Source organism: Rhinolophus hipposideros, assembly GCF_964194185.1.
Source record: "Rhinolophus hipposideros genome assembly, chromosome: 5".
NCBI lineage: Eukaryota > Metazoa > Chordata > Mammalia > Chiroptera > Rhinolophidae > Rhinolophus > Rhinolophus hipposideros.
The window spans coordinates 75,422,309-75,441,234 of NC_138051.1; the positions used below are offsets into that span (position 1 = coordinate 75,422,309).

General features: G+C 47.4%; 1 protein-coding gene across 7 annotated transcripts in view; it reads right to left on the reverse strand.

Annotated features, from left to right (window-relative positions):
• Positions 1 to 18,926, reverse strand: part of SLC8A3 (solute carrier family 8 member A3) — a 167,898-nt gene that overhangs the window by 106,349 nt on the left and 42,623 nt on the right. For 4 of the 7 annotated variants that reach the window (XM_081047480.1, XM_081047477.1, XM_081047482.1 and 1 more), the window contains exon 4: positions 18,363 to 18,494. The gene's annotated coding sequence lies outside the window, so the exon portion shown is untranslated. Of the gene's footprint in view, positions 1 to 16,640; positions 16,934 to 17,468; positions 18,190 to 18,362; positions 18,495 to 18,926 lie in introns of those variants that run through there. The other 3 variants (XM_081047478.1, XM_081047479.1, XM_081047484.1) reach the window with 3 other exon arrangements.

Here is an 18,926-nt window from a genome sequence, read left to right on the forward strand (position 1 = left end):
AAACTGAACGGAAACTAGTCTCATCTTTCCACTCGTTGCCTCCTTCAGCTAGAATGAGAATACAAATAACCACGCGATAGCTAAAAACAACAAACAAAAAACTACTTGCCAATTCTCCCCCCTCTGCTGTAAACATGTGGGATGCTTTTAGTAACAGAAGAATGCTGATTCACACCTGTACAGCGCCTTAAAGGACTTAGGTCCTTGTCCTTCTTACCTGCTCCTCCTTCTCCACTGCTTCCCATCTCAGGAAATAGCATCTCCACCCACCCGGTTACTCATGCTAGAAGGCAAGTCTTTGTTAGTCTGTAAGCCTTCCTCTCCCACCTGTTCCTTATCCAATCCAACACTAAATCCTATCAACTCTCCTTCCATCTCTACCACCACCATCACAGCCCCAAACACCATTACTCCTCACCTGATAAACCTATGCAGTAACTGCCAGACTGAACTCACCACTCCAACTCTTGCTATTCTCTTTGCCATTTCCTCACAGCCACAGTCATCTTTTTCTAAAAAACCAAAGCCTCTGCCATCACTTCCCTGTTTCAAACCCTTCAGTAGTTTCTTCTTGTTCTTAATATAAAGACCAGATTCCTTCCCATGACCTACAAAGCTTTGCAGGAGCTATCTTCCTCCTCCTCTTCCCCTTCTCTCCCGGCACTCTCCCTCTTACTACCTTTTCAGCAACAATCGACTTCATATCAGGTTATTTTTCACCTCAGGACCATTGCACATGACATCATCTATACATGCTGGAATGACTGTTTTTTCTTTGTACCCCGACTCTCAACAACCCTTTAGATTGCAGCTTAAGTGTCACTTTCTCAGAAAACCTTGTCCTCACGCCCTGAAATGGTCAACTCCCTCTGTTATGTCCTCTCACCACACTCTTTTACGTTTCCTTCATGACACTTATAAACTTTGAATTTGTGGGATTATATGTTTAATGTCGAACTCATCCATTAAACTGTGAATGACATAAAGGCAAAGACTATGTCTATTCTGTTTATCATGGTGTCCTAAGTAGTTAGTCAGTAGCTGCTCAGTAAATGTATGCTTCTGAAATAAATAAACGCAGCCAGAAAGGAAGTTTCCTCAGTGGTATGGATTGTGTCCCCCTTCAACTCATACATTGAAGCCCTAAGCCCCAAAGTGACTGTATTGGAAGATATGGAGGTAAAGACGAGGTAATTAAGGTTTAACCAGGACATAAGAGTGGGGTCCTAAGCTGACAGTACTGTTGGACTTATAAGGAGAGGAAGAGAGATCTCGCTCTGCCATGTGAGGACACAGTGAGAAAGTGGCCATCTGCAAGCCAGGAAGAGAGCACTCGCCAGAAACCGAATTGGCCAGCACCTTCATCTTGGACATCTTAGCCTCCAGAACTGTGAGAAAATACACTTCTATTGTTTAAGCCACCCAGTCTATGGTATTTTGTTATGGCAGCCTGAGCAGACTAACACATTCTGACATCAGCCTTCTTAAAGTCATTTTCTGATCTGAATTATAGCCATTTGTTTGAGAAAAAGTATAGATCTCATAAACAAATCTTGACTTGATTTTAGAGGCTCTGTAGGACCTCTTTAAATTCCCAAGGCTTGTTCTCAAAGACAAATTCTCTGTGGGACACAGTATGCTTTGGTGCATACTGTAATCTTGAAGGCCTTCCTCCCAAAGGGCTCTGGGGATTAACTTGGTTTCATATTCCCCAGAATGGCAGCCAAGTGCTGAGGCCCACATTCCCCATTAGTCCAGGTACTGGGGGTTATCACAGCAGGTGTCTGGGGCTTTGACCTCACTCAGAAAAGTAAAGGTTACGAGGATGACTGTGGAAGAGGAGGGCGATGTCCAGCATCGATATTCAAAGGTGGACAAAGCTCTCATAATGTGTGCTATACACAGAGACCTCATTCACAGGTTTGGCACCCTGGAGAAACATGGACAGAGAAGTATCTTGGCACCTTGCTTTCACCTCTGAAAGCCTGACACTTTGTGGATTCTAATAAGCACCAGGCAGGAGGAGACAGAAGGTGGGCACAGCTGGAGCAGCTCTTTGATCAAGAGCCAAGATGGTGACAAGAGGTGGCAGCTGCATTGGTGGGTTAGCCAACCCCAAGGAGGTGGGCTATCCACAGGTTAGGGATGAGGGCTGGCCTGCTGCACTCAAAGGACATGGAATTATCCTGATTAATGCGGACAAAGACTCCTGCTTCTCTTGCCCAGCAGGAGAACTAAGGAGGTTTTGTTCTCCTCAGCTTTACAGATACCTATGGCAACAGGTTTTCTATGGGAAATATGCTATCATGTGGTCAGAATCAGAGACCAGTTAAAGAAGACTTTTCCCTGAGAAAACAAATGAACGGAAGGAAAGGATGAAAGAAAACAAGGCAAGAAGAAGGATAATAAATGTTTGCACAAAGTTTTTGGAATTGAAGGTGGAAAACGACCTGTGAATTCCCAGTTGTTCTTTCCAGCCCTGCCAGGAAATGTTTTCTGAGATTTTAGAAGGAGAGAGACACCTCTGATGATCAAGCCAAGGGTCATTTTCTTGTGCCATTGCCCCAGCCCCAGATACCAATTGAGACAGATCCCAACCTCCTGGGGGTCCACCCCAGCGCTTTAGATACCCAAATCATTCCAGAAGGCTCTTAATCAGCCCTAAGGCACACTCGGACATGACTCAGCTTAAAACTTCCAGAACCACCCCCCCAAATAATGAAAATATTAATAATAGTAGCTAACACTCAGAAGCATTTATTGTGGGGTAATGCTAAGTAGTTCCTCAGTTAATCTTTGTAAAAACCCTATGAGATTAGTACTATTTTTAATCTCTATTTTATGTTTTGAGAAACTAAGTTAAGTGAGAGTATAAAGCAAGGAAGTAGCAGAGCCGGAACTCACACACAAATGACATAAAATATATGGTTTTTAACCATTCCAGTTTACGAAGATGTCCTACTTTGTGATAGAACATCCATGACCCCCAGTCCAGTCCTCTGTGGACTTAGAAGCCCCACACACCCTAACAGGAGAGACTAGCCACTTGGTCAAGTTATCTAGCCCCCAGGCTTACTGGGGGTGTCCTGGTTGCCCAATGCAGTCTCCCACCCAAATATTCTCCTTCCGTAAGTTCAGTTTGACAAAAATTAACAAAAGCCAGTGATTTGCCAGGCCTGGTATTAGCTGCTGCTCGAGGGCAAAATGAAAAACAAGACACAACGTTCTCTTTCGAAGCTGCAGTCTAGCAAAGGTAGATAGCTGCACAAATAAAAAATTTCTTGCCTCCTGCTTCACTTTTACTATAATATGTGATGGTAAGGGCAGAAAGCTGAGAGAACATGAAGAGGGCACTGAGCCAGCTTGGGGAGTCAGGAAGGCATTCCAAAGGAGGTGATCTCTGAAATGAGTCGTCAAGCATGAGTGAGCTTTAGTCACAAAAAAAAAAAGAAAGGAAGGAAGGAGGGAGGGAGGGAGGGAGGGAGGGAGGGAGGGAGGGAGGAAAGAGAGAGAGAGAGAGAGAGAGAGAGAGAGAGAGAGAGAGAGAGAGAGAAAGAGAAAGAAAGAAAGAAAGAAAGAAAGAAAGAAAGAAAGAAAGAAAGAAAGAAAGAAAGAAAGAAAGAAAGAAAGAAAGAAAGAAAGAAAGAAAGAAAAAAGAAGAAGAAGAAAGAAAGGAAGTGGGAAGGGCATTCGAGTCAAAAAGAACCGCCTAAGCAAAGATACAGAGACATGGAAAATCCCGCTGTGTGCATGGGATTACAAGGAATTCAGTGTGAGGCAGGAGGGGCAGAATCTAAGTGTCCAGAAGACTGGACATGTAGCGGGGACTCAATTTATGGTAAGTTTCATATGCCAGATTGAGAAGGTCGGATTGTATCCTGGCGACAGTGAAAAGTCAATGATAGGATATTAAACAGGAGAATGACATGGTCTGATTTGTAGTTCAGAGAAACCAATTTGGCTAAAGGGCTTAGGACGGCTATAAGAGGGACAAGACCAGAGCAGGAAGATCAGTTAGAAATCTATTGGAAACAGAACAGACACAGGTAAAGAGGATGGGCCTAGGGTATATTCTGCATATGATGACCCTCTGTCCCCATGTCACATTCCTCTTCCAAAGCTAAACTGAAGCCCCAGCTCAACCCACAGCCTCTCATCTCTCTCCTGGATTATTTTCCTAACACCCCTGGGGCCATCTGCAAGGTGTCTGTGTCCTCAGCAGTGGCTCCTGACATCTTTTAATATCACTGGCAAATTTAATTAAAGTCACTGTTCCTCTGCTCTTCCAGATCATTAATAAAACAGTGCCACCAGGCCAGACGGAGCGAATTCTCCCTCCTGCTACGCCCTCCACTTTCTCCAATGGGAACACTGCTCCAGGCCTGTCACCAGCCTGGGTAGAGTCGTCCTGCTCTGCTTCTAAATCTGGGCCCTGGCACAGGTATCACAGCCAATTTACATTAAAATTTTAGGTGCAGCCAGGCTGCACTGGATCCAACGTTTCCCTCGAATCCAAGAGCACTGCACCTTCTCCTGTACTTCCTCTGCCTACAGAGGATGAGAGGCAGTGCAGAGGCCTCTCTGTGGCAGTGCTCTCCCCCACACTCCAAGAAACACAGGAACTAAATTCCCTGCACTTCAAGAGTAGGAAATATGTGACCTCAGCTGCTTAGATAGTTTGATTGTCACAACTGGAACTTGGATCACAGGAGGAAAATAGAATGATGCTGTTTTTCATGCATTACCTCTTTGAATCTTCATAGTGAGGAAAGTACTATTATCATCATGCCCATTCTGCAGATAAGCCAATTTGAGCTCATTAAAATGAATTTGCCCAAGAGCACAGTTGATAAGTGGAAAAATAAGCGTTTGAATTCTGGAAGCCTGACTCAGGAGCACACAGTGTTAACCATTGTGCTTGGTATGTACCCTGGGTTTCGGGACCCCTTTGAGCAAGGGCCTAGGGAGGGCAGGGTGAGTCTTTCTGAACATGGAGCCCTCACCACAAGCTTGGAGGTGCTGCATACACCAGGGCAGCCGGGAGCAGTGGTAGAGCCCCAAATTTGAAAGCAGGGCAAGAACTTTCTTCCTAGCTGAGCCTCAACAACTTGTAAGACTCTGAAGAGTCAGTGAACTTCTCAGAGCATTAGCTTCGCCATCCAGAAAATTCATGTTGGTTGGATGATCTCCAAAGTTCCATTAAGACAAAGATACTTTGATTGCCGGCAGGCCTGTCTTTCAAAAGGCAAAGAAGTGAAGGGACACGTTTGAGTTAGGTTGGGCCCAAGTAGTGTGAGCTACACACGATAAAAGAGTAAGTTAAAGGAGGGTGGCAGAAAAACAAACCCAAGAGAAAGTCACGGCGAGCCTACATTTTGGATTTACCAAAAGCACGTTGGATTAAATCCATTTTTTAAACAACTGCTCTTTGAATGACCACTGTTGGGTCACGCACTGTGCTAGTGACTGGGAGTACAGCCATGACCGAGCTATACCAAATCCCCAACATTATAGAGTTTATTTTCTGAGGGATAGAGACAAACAAGTAATTACAGAGTCATGGATTACAATGATGTCATGGGAAGTAATATCTTCTTCTTGTTCTGCTCTAAGCGCTCAGCTCCTTAAACCATGTGGGCAGCGGCTGCAATGCAGCACAGCGTTGTAATACAGAGAATCCTGCAGTAGTATGTGATAACAGTAGTCGTCTGTTCTTGCTTCTCCTATCTCATGCGATTGTCATAGTTTGCTTTCCCTAAAGCCCCTCAAGCCCTTAACAACACCCAAACCATATGATAACTTCATGGAACCTGCTGACATTTTCCCAGGCACTATCTCACAAGAAGAGGAAGCCTTCTGGACAGTCCAGGTACCAACACACCTCATTCTCCTCATGCTTTATATGAACCAAAGACTTCAAAAATTACAACAACACTAATCACATCTATTCATTGAGTACCTACTCTATGGCTAGCACTGCATTAGGCACTTTTATAGCTTCTATTTACTACGTAAGGACCCCACAATGAGACAGGTCTTGTTATCTGTTTTAGAAATGAGGAGACTTGGGATCCAAGATTACTAATTCACTGAAGGTCCAGTAGCTGAGCAAGTGGCACTGCTGGGCTGTGAAACTTGGTGTGTCAAATACCAAAGTCTGCTTTTCAACCCCAGGGAGTGAAAGGGATGGTGGAAGAGCAGGGTAGGAATCCAGAGCCCTTAGGTCAAGCACCTAGAGTCCCAAAAACCTCTACCTCCTCTGGGAAGCCTTCCCTGATAATACCCTCTTCCTCCACTTTCCAAATGAGTCATTTACTGCCCTGTGTTCCTCTAGCACCTTGACCACCACTGAAGCACTTGTCACACTGACCTGGGCTTCTCTGCTTATGTGTCCATTGTCTACACTCAGGTAAACTCCCTGAGGGATTTCAATTCAGTACAGGGAAGCTTTATTTATTTGTTTATTTATTTATGTCTGTGGGGGGAGGGGTAGAGGAACAAAAAGTGGTTCCACTCAGTGAAAATCTATTGATAGGGCTCAGAGGTTGGACCTGCCCTCTGATATCCTTTCTGCCTCTAACATTCTGTGATTCAAAGGCTTGTGGATTCTATTATTTTAAGGCTTGTTGATTCTTTACCAGACTCTATGAAGCCGGAGGATTTTGCCCTCTGCAACTCCTTGACAGATCTGCGGAGTCACAAACAATGACAGTGGGCCCGAGAGACAGGAAAAGGAAGGGCTTTGCCACTTAAGTTGTGCTTCTCCCACCGCTGGATCTACATCTGCATTTAAGTCATTCCCCAGGGCAGACACAGTAATGGAAGAAGGACCACGTGCTAGAGAGGGTTGTGCTTTGGAACAACTTTGGAGCTCTAAAAAGTACAAACATCTGGATCCTTCTCCAGACCTAAGTTTTGAACTCACTGGGAGTGGAGCCTAGATATTTAGGTGTTGTTTTTTTTTTTGGTTTTTGTTTGTTTGTTTGTTTTAAGTTCTGTAGTTGATTTTGAGGTACAGCCAAGGTGGAGAATCCTGGGAAAGAAGGCAAGGAACATAGCCTGACAATGACATTTGCATCTCAGGGATTTCAACCAGTAGGGACTTTCTTTGGACCAGGAGAAGAACTCTTAGGGCATCATGTGTTGACTCACAAATTGGTACCACAAAGCCTTCCTATACACTCCACAAACACCCCATCCTCCTGGACTCTCCTTTACTTTCATACTTTGCCAAGGATAGTTAGCTTCAACTCCCTACCTACATAAGTAGGTCTTCCCTTTTTCTCTCTCCCTAACCCTGCTGCCTGCTTGGTTTACACTTTTACTAAGGAAATGTAAGAGATCCAACGTTCCCTTATCTTCACAGGAAAATGATGTTACCGATCCATTTGCAGCAGACATGTTTCTACTTGTTTTCCCTCTCATTGATGAGAGCTTAGGTGGCCGTGTCCACACGTCCCCTCAGGGCCTCATTTGTGCATTTATTCACTCACGCATGCATTTATATAAAACCCAGTCTATGTATCACAGGTTGACTTTCACTAAATTATGGTGAGAAGATTACTCTGATCTGTACCCAACTCATTCTTTTTTTTGCACACGAAAAAAATTAAAATAAAAAGAAATAAAAGTTCCTAGAGGGTAGGAATTTTTACGTTTGGTATTTCTGTATCCCCGGTGCCTATACCAGGGCTTGGCATATAGTAGGTGCTCAGTATATATTTATTAAATTGATACACTGAATAAATGTGCAAAAATAGAAGGCATAATATCCAGTGATTTCTCCCCCTCTTGGCAGTGTTCAAATGAAGCATCCCATCTGTCAGGGATGCTGTGAGCAAGGTTTTTCAAATATGAGTAATATGAACAAAATATAATCTCCCTTTAGGAGCATACACTTCACTGGAGAACAGTGACAGAAAATAAAACAATGATAACAACACACGTACTAGGTTTGGAAGCATGTGGAGTGTGGAAGAAGCACAGAAGATGCAAGGTGTGTGCTGCCTGGGATCATCAGGGCCTGCTTCATGAACCAGGCAACTTTAGATCTAGGATTTAAAGAATGAACAGGAGGTAACTGGGTAAAAGCCAGCGAATGTCAAACAAAGGTAACAGAAAGCTGATGCTAAAGAGCGTGGCAGCCTTGATTGAGCAGGTCTATTTAAAGAAGGTTGAGCAGTGTGGCCAAAAACAGAGCACTTGAGAGAAGCTGCACAGATAAGTGAGGAATAGCTTGTAAAGGGCCTCGTACACCCAGCTAAGAAACTGGGGCGTTATCTTGGAGGCAGTAAGGAACCGCTGGAAGTTTTTTAATCATAGGAGGGACAAGATCAATGTTTTTCCTTTGGATAGCAGAGCTAGAGTGATAACAACATGGAAACTGGATAAATGAACAAAAGCAGGGCAAGACTAGAGGCAGAAGGATTAGTTCAGAGACTCTCCAGGTATTTGAGTGAGAGGTGATCAGAACGTGATCAGAGGCAAGGAGAGTAGGCCTGCTGGGGAAGGTGTGGATTTAAGAGCTCTTTCAATACATGCTGGAGACTAATTGAAAACAGATGATGGTGAAAGAGGAATGAAGAGGCAAAGCAAGGACCAAACCACATCAGGAACTTTCTTCATCCCACTGGCCCTGCAGAGTTCCTCCTGATTCAGGGATATACAGGCCCAAAGAAATGGAAGTTAAAGGAGTCAACACAAAACCACTGAATTTAGACACATGTTTAGTTTTAGGGACATCTTGTGCCTGTGAGACAAATGAAGCCAGTGAGAATTCTGGGCTCTCCAGGAAGAGATCAAGAAGGTCCTGGAATTCAACCAAGGCACCAGAGTCAACATAGTAACTATTTGTTGATTCAACAGTCCAGACTGGTAAGCTCTGGAGATGTAGTGATAAAGCAGGTCTAGTCCCTGCCGTGGAGAAGTGCATAGACAAGTACCCGGGATCAGTATGTAAATGTGAGCAAAGGCTGCTGGGATTCAGGAACACGGAATGAGCATCATGGAGGGGGTGGAGTTGCATTTCTCATGTCTATTTCCAATGAAAATGCAGTTTCACATAAAAGAAAATTAACTCATGGGATGATACACTGTCCCAAGGAAATACTGATAAGCTGAAAAAGTAAAAAGTATTTTTTTAAATCTCCAAAATGTTGAGATAAACTCATATCCTAGAGTGACCAGAGAAAAGCCTGATTCCTCTCATTGGTTCATTTGTTGAGCACTTTATGCCCACCACAGTTGTAGGTTCTTTGAGAATTATTTCTGCCTGGATATGTTCTCACATTTATTGAGTTCCAAATATGTGTCACCCTCTGTTCTCGCTACTGGAGAGTCAATATTATATCTTGTATGGACTACTGCAATAGTTGCCAATCTTGCCCCATCTCTGACAGCCTAGTTTCCACAGCCGAAAATGTCTCTTTAAAATCAGATCATCCAATTCTTTGCAATCTTCTCTTCCTACAGAAACTCCTGCTTCCTTACTGACTTCTAACTCACTGCCTTTAACTCCCAACTCTGTTTTGCTGCTTCCACGCTCCACTCCAACTAAGGTGGAGTTCTCTGAGCTTCTAGAACACGCCAAGCATGTACCTGGCCCTAGGATCTTGGCATTTACTGTTCCCTCTGCTTGGAACACCCTTTCCCAAAAGATCCCAAAAGATCACTTTTTTATTTCATTCCGGTCTCTGATGCCCCTTTCTCAGGTGCTTTCCCCGCTCATCTTACTAACGGTGATCTTGTCCCTGTCCTCCAGCACTCTGTCACATCACTTGTCCTTTTCTTTCTAGCGCATAGCATTTACTGAAATCATCATTGCTTTTGTTTGTTTGATCATTGGTTTATCATAAAATGTGAACCACAGGATAGCTGGAAACCTGTTCTTTTTGTTCACCACAGTATTCTCAAGGTGCTGACTTGAGTGTCAGTATTTGTTGAGTGGATCGATGATAAATCTGCAAGATTCAGTGTGGAAAGATGCACCTGTGAGGAGAGACTTCCAACTTCCTGGGTAGAGAGGTAAATGGTTAAAGCCAATGGCCTCAGAGAACAGGCAGATTTGTTCATTCAAAAGAACCAACAGGACCACATAGTGTTTGAACGACCCCTGTGAGGCTGTTTCTAAACAAAATTCCTTCTTTCTACCATAGCCCTCTCATTGGCACCTGACTTTTCCTCCACAGTGTGTGACATAATGATGACCAACATTTATAGTGCACCATTCATTCAACAAATATTAAGCAATACTACGTGCCAACAGTTTACAAAGTCCTTCTCACTCATATGATCTCATTTAATCCTGCTTGTGAGGATAGTCATACAGATGAAGAAAACTGTGGCTCGGATAACTGCCAAGAGTTTTCATGCCAATAAATAAAGGAGCCAGAACCAAACCTTGGTCCTCTGGCTGCCAGAGGTGTCCTTCTCCCAGGCTGGAAGGAGTGTCATGTCAGCAAGGACCAAGAAAAAACATTCCCTGCCACTGAAAGGAAATCAGGGCTGGGTCAGGGTAGTGAGAAGCCCAGGGCAGCTGAGGGGGCACTGTTTCTGCCCTTGCCTATTCCCCAGAGAGAAGCATCTGGGCCCTATCTTTTGGGGTTCCCCATGGAGAGAGGGCTGACATCCTTCTGCCCCGTGACCCACCCATCAAGGGGAAGCTGGTGATTAGCTGCCTTTACAGCCCTTTCCCTCAGCTCATTCTCCAGAAGCCTGATTTATTTTAATGCCATTTAATTTCTCTTAACTTTCAAATGTTGAAATATGGAATTAACTCATATTGTTGCCTGACTGAAGGAAAAATAGGCTCTGGCAAGCTGTGAAAGTCATCTCTCTGAAGTGTGCTACGGAATTCTCTTGTAATATCAGCTCTGGGGGTACTCTGGGTCCCCCTTCCACGAGAGGGTGTTAGGAGCAGATGCCTAGGACTTCCAGCAGATCTAGCCACAGTTTTTGCAACTGTGTTTTCTCTCCCCGCTTCTCTAATGCGTTCCCTCAAAGTTGACTCCCCCATTAATTCCTTCTGAGGGGCTGGAAGGCACAGGCTCAGGATGATTCTTCTGGTCTCATAGTGGGGGTGGGGGAGGAGTACAGTGGTCTGGTAGAGGGTGGGCAGAGCCTCTGGAAAGCCATGGAGCAGAGTGATTCCACTGAGACTCTCAATAGGGCATACACGGCTCAACTACATCCTTCCTGGACGGAAAAGCAATGGTAGAAGTGCAGGAGATGAGACAGGACTGGCTGAGCGTTTGAGGCCGAGGGCATTGGCTGTCATTCTATGAATGCCCTGGAGTGTTGCAGTGGGACGTGACTCCACACAGAAGTGCCAACCTAGGGCCATCAGGGCACTCAACCAGCTCAGGGTGCCTCGCAGGCCAGACATTCAGAGAGTAGAGTTGGCCGGTCATGTTGACCACTAGAGAGCCAATGTGACAACAGATACACTGGGGGCTTCAAACTACAGCTAGAAAGTTCTGAAACGAAAGATACTGTCAGTACTAAAAATATTCTTAGCAGGAGGCAATCCACAGGGTGTGGAAGGAGACTCACAACACAGAATTGTCAGGCCAGGCAGGTAGCTTAAAAGTCAACACATGCAACGTAACCTTCTTTGATGGATAAGGAATGTGAGGCCCAGGGCGCAGAAGTGGGTCATGCCTGTGGTTGTCATGAGTGACAAGAACCAAAATATACCTTTCTCACCACCAGTTCAATGCTGCTTCTGTTCCACAATGTCGCCTGCTCCTGGTTTGATTTCTGACTCCACCACAGCTTCTTTTATGATGAATGGGTTAGACCCCCTTTTCTTGACCTTGTTTCACCTGCCTCAAAAGTGAGGCAGGTTACTCATTTACTAATTCATTCATTTTTCATTGAACACCCACTGTGTTTCAGGTATCATGCGACAGAGAGTAGAGGGAGAAAAAGCACTTGGTCCAGGAGGGGAGGTATGTCACATGCAAAAGACAAAATAATCACACACACACACAGACACACACACACACACACACTTCAGTAAGTATAAGGGCCTCCTGAAAAACAGATGCTGTCTTATCAAAATTCAGAGGAAGGAAGGATTCCCGTCAGGAAGAGGCATTTGAATTGGACGTTAAAGACCAGGTGGGATTCTTAGAGAAAGGCAAACCACGAACAAAAGCACAGAAGAGGAAAGGACAAGTTTACCTCGGTGCCCACATGGAAGGTGTAAAACATGAGACTAGACATGAGTGGTAAATCAGGCCACGGTGGAGCTGGACTGGCACAAGTAATGGGAGGCCCTTCAAAAGTTTCTGGTGTAGGAAAATGACCAGCCTAAAAGGGCGTTTTAGGAGAGGAATCTTGTCAGAGGCATTAAAATGAATTGAAGGAGAAGGAGGTTGAAGTTGGGAAGATGTTAGAAAGCTATTTGTCATAGTATCGTAGTAACTACTTTACACAGGTATGGTAAGGATTCAGTGGGAAAATCAATGTAAAGCACTTTGCAACAGAGTAACTGACAGGTGGTAAACACACATATGTTGGCTGCTTTAATAGTAGTAAATGGGATTATCTTTGCTATTATGTAAGAGGTTATCAGATCTGTACTTAGGCTGTAGAAGTACAGATACAGAAGAGGGGAGTGGACTTAAGCAACAGTAGCGATACTTGAAGGACCAGGGAGAGGAGTCAAAGATTAACTGGGGGATTTGGGAGCCAGGGTGACCGGAAGTTGGCTGGTGTCATCAATAGAAAAGTAGGAAGTCAGGAGGGACAGCTCCTTAGGACAAAGATGAGGTCAGTTTAGTGAAACTTCAACTTGAGTTGCTGGTGGGACATCCTATTGGAGACACTGTGAAAGTGGCTTGGAGAGCTAGAGTCATAGATTTGAACTATCCGCACTGGAGTAACAGCACAAACCATTGCAGAGACTGCTGAGGGCTAACGGACAAGGGGAAGATGGGGAGAAATGAGAAAATATTGGAGAAGTGGAAGAGGGACCACCTAGAGGATTAGTGGGACCCGGAGTGTTCAGTGTGACAGAAGCCAAGAGCAGAAAGTTTTAAGAGCTAATGGTCAATCTTATCTGATGGGGGTAAGTAGAGGGGGGAGCTATAGATAGACATCAGGAATAAGTTATATTTGGGGGAATGAGAAGTCCTTGTTGGATGAGACTTGGGCAGAAGGTGGGGAAAAATGGGAAAGCAAGGGGCTAAATGAATGAATGAGTGATGAGGAAATAGAGACAGATGATTACTCTAAAACTGCAAGAGTTTATTAAAAGCAAAATGGGAAGAGAGAATGATGGGAGTGGGAGGAACTGGACAAGTGATGCACTTTTTAGGATGGGGTTTGTTGAGCATGCTTACAACTGGAGGGAGGGATTCAATGTTGAAGGAGAAAGAGCCCGGGGTATGTTGATGACGGCAGGGCAAGGGTGACTCCTGGGCACCGTACAGGAGCAAAAGGGAGGTGTTTTTCACTCTGAGACTAGTGACAGGGAAGGATGAAGAACAAAGTGGGGAGGTCAGGGTGCAATGGAAGAATGTCAACCAAGCTCACACTCTCTGGCTTCCTTCCCTAGGACGAGCACAGCAGTGCGGGACTACGAGGTCCTCTCCTCTCACGTCATTTGGAAATTACCACACGGAAGCCAGGGCAGGATTATTGTTTCCATTCTCACTTCTGGGTCCAGTCCCCACGTGACCTAGCATTCTTGCATACAACCAGGAAAGCACTATTTATCATTCCAAATATCAACTCAGTCAGTGCTACATGGGCCATTCCAAATTATATCCAGGATGAAATAGAGCTGTTTTCTTAGTAAACATGATTCTGTATACCATATCCAAACACCATTGATTCTGGAATTAGCCTTTATTCACTCTCCATATTATCAAAAAAATATCCATATACATACACATGCGATTCTTTCTATCTAAATGTCTTGCTCAGTGGTCTCTGTGGATCTAAATATAAATCTAAATCCTTACCCCCCCCCCCCCAGGCTTCTTCTTCAGACCTTCCCCATGTTCTGGGATTCTCCTTGCTTTGCAGCTCAGTAGGTCAGGAAGTGTATTTTACACCTGCTGGAGCCCCTTTTCCTTTCCCCTGAGGTGCCCCGCCCAGTGTTGGGTTTAGAGTACCCATTCAAAAACTAAATAGACAACCAAACATAAACCAATCTCATTAAAGAAAATAGTGCAACTTCTTCCTAGGAGGGCAGCTGTGGTTTGTATGCTAAAACAGAAAGAGGAAACTCCTGACCCCTCCCTCACCGGCAACCAAGGCAGTGATACTCCCCAGGTTCTACCGTAGCCTCCTAACTCCCTGCCTCTCTCTCTCTTGCTACAGTTCAGTCTCCACATACTATCTAAAATGCAAATCTGACCATACACTTCGGTACTACGAACCTTCCTAAGCCCCATTGGAAACTCAATGGAAATCCTTAGTGTGGAGTACAAGCCCTGCAAGGTTTAGCCCCAGAGCTTCTACAAACTCATCTCCCCCAATTTTAGCCTCTGTCTATAGTCATATAAAGAGCTCTCATCCACTTTAAGCGTTTACATACTGATGCCTTCACTCATAACACTCCAAAGCCAAGTTCTACCCATCCTTTCTTTCTGGGACGAGCTGTCCCTAGGAGTCCTCCTCTAGAGAAGTGACCTTCCTATATGCCTCCATTGCACCTGGGATCTACTCTCCACTGAAAGGAATCACCTTATGTGGATGGTAATTGTCTGTTCACTAGTTGATTATCCCTGGAGGAATGAATGTATGTTTAGGAGGAAAGGGACCATTCTATTATTATCATTATCATTATTATTATTATTTGTCTCTAGCAAATTATTTGTCTCTAGCAAATGCCAGACACAGTAGGTTTTTGCTGAACGTTTATTGAATAAATAACTGGCTGAATAAATAAAGAATGCTTTTTCTTCTGCAGTCCAATGTATTTCTGAACCCAATATTTGAAACTGTCGGCAAAGCCACCAGGCTTGAGTGAAAAGGGAGTTCTCTTCTCTTCTGATCTGACCTTGGTAGCTTGAAAAGAAGCCAACATGTGTGACACATTCCCCCAAATCCAGATTGTGGGCAATTCAGACAGGGGAACAATGCCCACAATGACTACTCATGGACAATACCAGAAACTATGCCCAGAGACTGTACAAGGAACTGCCTTACACAGGGACAGGGCAGGGTTAGGGCAACAAGACACTGCCTTAGCTTTAGGGTCCCAGCCTAGGGAGGAGCCCAGGGGAAGGGAACGTTTGTACAGGGTCAATTTGATAAACCTCTTCTCCCTTCTCTGCCCAGAAGGCTGTGGAGGGCAGTGCAAGAGATGCTGAAGTGGAGATCAGCGGAGCAGGAGCAGAGAGGAGAGGTACCTCGTCTTCTAAGCCCATTCATTTAACCAACATTTACTGTGTGTCTATTCTATGCCAGGCACAGTGCTAGGCCCTGGGGATACAATGTGAACAAACCTACCATCTATCTGTCCTGCCTTCATGCCAGCTTACTATCTACATGTGTGACTGGCATTATTCAATCACTTAAATAAACTTAAATGTGCATCTTTAAATTACTTCAAAATAACAGGTTCAGATTACGGGTATGTAAAATAGGGGGATCTGGCCTAGTCAGGGAAGGTATGGAACACTTCCTTAAGAAAGCAACCAATGAAGTAAGAACTGAAGGGCGAATAGGAGTACAGTAGACACAGACAGGGCTGGAGTTCGGGAGTGTTGGAAGAACAATAAAGAGTTCCAGGTAGAGGACACTGCATGAACAGCTTTCCTATCCTCGTTGAGTTCAAGAACCACTTCAACCAAATTCAGTTCTGTAGGCGCCATCTGCTTCTTCTCAACCCAGTAACTATATTTTATTTCAAGAAAAATGAGGTTATTGAGTGGACTTTTGTGTGAGGACTGCCAATAGAAAAAAGAAATGTAGATTGCAGTGAGGGGCTGGGGTAAGCAGCCCCCCCCTAGTCACCCCAAGCTCTCTGATCATCAACCATCCTCACCTGAAGAACTGCAAGGCCTGTAGGGGCAAGTTCCTGTCAAACTGGGATCCGCTGAGGCTGGCAGAAGGAAGGGCCAGCGAGAGGCCAAGGGCCATACCACCCAGTGAAGTGATCCCCCTATTTCAGGAAGAGCACTGGCCCAGCAGCTATATTTGAAAATCGAGGTAAACAAGAGCTAGCTCAAGTGGACGGGGCACAACAGCTGTGGGAGATTAGTAACACACGGCTGCGAGTCACCGGGTTACCAGAGGCCCGAGGCTGCCTTCCCTTTCGGTGCCTCACCAGTAGGCCGGATGTGCCCCCGTAACTCACTCACAACTCCCCGCGTTTGGGGTGTTTTTTGACCATCCAGGAGCTCCACGCCTTGCTCCCAGCTGCGGCCTGCGTTTTTGAAAACCTGTCCCCCGTTTCAATCCATCTGCCCGAGCGACCGAACAACCAAACGTTCTGGGTTTTTTAATCGTCAGAAGAGAGAGAGGAACTATGGGGGGAAAGGCGGGCACCAAATGAGTAAATTGAAGGCACTGCATTAAAGGGGTTTGCCTGTTTAACCAGCCCCCCCTCCCCTCCCGACACGGTTAAAAATAAAACAGTGAATAAAGACCAAAAGCTGCTTTTTCCCTCCCGGAGCAAATACCTTTATCTCCCCCTCGGGTCCTCAGGGCAGGGCAGGCAGAGTCTGCTGGAGCAGCTCCATCCTCTGAATGAGGGCGTGTGAGTGTGTGTGAGTGTGTGTGTGAGTGTGTGTGTGTGTGGTGGGGGGTGTCGGCGCGCGGGGGGCGTAGTTACATCCCTCGCTTCTCGCCACCTGGCCCCAGACCGCCCAGAGCAACGCGGTCTGGAGAGCACGGCGCAGGAGAAGCCCTCCTCCCCGCCCCTTGGCCGCCGCGGGCCGCTGCGCTGGGGCTGCAGTTCCTGACCCGCGGCGCCGGCGTCCGGACGTTGGGGTGCGCGCGTGCCTGTGCGCACGCGGGCGCGCGCCTAGTGAAAACCCGCTGCCCTCCTAGTCCCCACACCCGGGGGGCACTCACAGCCCAGGAGCACAACACGCCCTGGCACGGCCAGCGGACACACGCTTCCAGCAGGCAACACGGCGGCCAGCCTCCCCGATGCGCACCCGCCGCGAACCTGGCACGTCCGCCCCCCGACTGCACACACATGCCCGGGCATCTCTTTCTGCGCCCGCCCCGCCAACCCCCTGCGAGACACTCACGCTGCCAGGACGCAACACGCTCCCCTCCAGAACCGCATCCCCCACGTAGACTTTCCGGGGCCCCTCCCCCCACCTCTTCAGACGCGAAGCCCTCAGGAAGGCAGTTTAATGATCTTGAGAAATAACTTAATGGACTCCATTACTCACAAGTAGGAACCCTCTTGGGGAACACCCCCAAGCCCTCAACCGCGGCCTCCCTGGTCTGGGCCGCCCGCTGCGGGGGAAGGGCAGGAGGCGCACCTCATTACTCACCGTTTCCTCTCGGTCTCCCGAGCGGACAGGGCAAGTGAGGTGGTGAGGTAGGTGCGCGAAGCCCCCGCCACCTGGCTTCTCACCGGCCGCCGCGGCTCATCGCCCCCGCGGGCTGCCCGCCGGCCGCAGCCGCGTGGGGGGCATGTCCGTGCGTCGCTGCCCGCGGGTGGTGGGCGCGCAGCTCTCAGGGAGCTGCGGGGAAGCGCATGTGGAGCGCGAGGGCGGGGGCAGGGCGGGGGTGGGGCCCAGGAAGGGGTCCCCCGCGCCGGTGTTAGGAGCACAGAAAACCTGCCCGAAGCCCCCGGAAATCCCTGACCCGGGGAACGGACTCGGGACTAAGCCCGGGAGAGACCCGGAGTCCCGGCCTCCGGGAGCGGGGGGATCCCTGCCGGGAGGGGCAGAAAGGCGAGCAGCCCGGCGCGCCCTGGCGGCTCCGAGGGACCCCGGCTTGCCGTCGCTGCGCGGGGGCTTTCCCGGGGCTGGGAGAGCGCCGGCTCTCCGCCTCGCACGCCGTCACCGCGGGCGACGTCTCGGCCTCGCCGCGCGCGGAGGGGCTGGTTTCTGGGCGAGCCGAGAGCTTTGCCCACTAAGCTGCAGCAAGAAGCCAAATCAAAAAGCCAATCTCCAAGCCTCCAAACCGAACGTCACCCTATCAGCTGGGAGAGAGCGAGGTGCACGGAATGACAAGGCGCGCGTATTCATCTTCGCCCGCAGATGGGGCCAGTTTTCAGATCAGCAGCGGGGAAGTCGAGCCGGCACCTCCTGGAGTCCAGAGACACCCGAGTACCGAACGCAGACCAAACCCCCAGCCGGCGGCCACCCACCCAATGGTTGGAGCCGGGCGCCGGGCGCCGGCCGGCCAGCGGCAATTCCAAGACCGCGGCACGTCCTGACCTGGATTCCGCGGAGTCCGGAGCTCCCGGGCAGCAGGCGGGGAGGGCGGGCAGGAGGGCGCGCGGCACCGGCACCCCTTGTCCTCAGGAGACGCCGCCTGCAATTCCGAAACTGAGTCTCCACCAAACACATCTGTGGGTTTTAAATATAGCAGGGACGATTACCCAGGCAGGGTCCACCCAGGCCTAGGGGAGGGGTTGAGGGGGAAGGAGGTTGGCAGTGGAGGGAAAATAAAACTCCCTTTTTCCCCCCTCTTTTTTTCTTCTGTTCTTGGTGCAGAACTCTGTCATTTTCTCAACCCAAATCAAACAACAGCTTGTGAGAGACGCTTGGGTGAGCACTGGTATGTTGGTTTTAGGTTTTTAAGACTAAAAATAAGAGGGGGCTGTCTCCCAAATTGCTGCTTACTCTGGGCCTGGAGCCTGGAAGAGAGATGGTCCTTTGATGCAGTAGCAGAACTAGGGTTTGGGGCTTGGCTCAGGCCAAGTGTACACATGTAGTCTTAAATCAGATGACTGTAATTTCTGCTATATTTGTCTGGCTGGGTCCTGGAGGCATGAGAGG